The sequence below is a fragment of the Asparagus officinalis genome, chromosome 4 (genome assembly GCF_001876935.1).
Source record: "Asparagus officinalis chromosome 4, Aspof.V1, whole genome shotgun sequence".
Taxonomy (NCBI): Eukaryota; Viridiplantae; Streptophyta; class Magnoliopsida; order Asparagales; family Asparagaceae; genus Asparagus; species Asparagus officinalis.
The window spans coordinates 116,105,445-116,106,185 of NC_033797.1; positions in this window are offsets into that span (position 1 = coordinate 116,105,445).

Sequence of the window (741 nt, forward strand, 5' to 3'; positions counted from 1 at the left end):
TAAGAAGCTACGAATCTCCATCACCATCTTTGGCGGTTCCCAATCAAGAACTGCTGTAACCTTAGCTGGGTTTACTGATATGCCCTCTCTGCTGATGACGTGGCCGAGAAATCTGACCTCTGAAAGCTAAAACTCATACTTGCTGAACTTGGCATATAACTGGTGCTCCCGTAGGGTCTGCAAAGCTAATCGTAGATGCTTCTCATGATCTGCCTCCGATCTCGAATAAATGAGGATGTCATCAATAAAATCAATCACGAACTGATCTAAGAAGGGATGAAAAACCCGGTTCATTAAGTCCATGAATACCACGGGTGCATTGGTCAGTCCGAATAGCATGACCATGAACTCGAAAGATCTATATCGAGTAAGAAAGGTGGTCTTGGGAATATCCATCTCCCGAACCCGCAACTAATGATAACCAGAATGAAGATCAATCTTCGAGAAGAACTGCGCTCCCTGTAACTGGTCGAACAAGTCATCAATCCTAGGTAGTGGATACCTATTCCTGATAGTGACCTTGTTCAACTCTCTATAATCTATGCACAATCTCATACTACCGTCCTTCTTCTTCACGAAGAGGACCGGTGCGCCCCACGGAGAATGACTCCGACGAATAAAACCTTGAGCTAACAACTTGTCCAACTAGGTCTGAAGCTCCCTCATCTTAGCTGGTGTAGGCATATAAAATTGCTTATAGGTCCCCTAGCATAGCTCGGCACAAACCGACAAACCAACGAG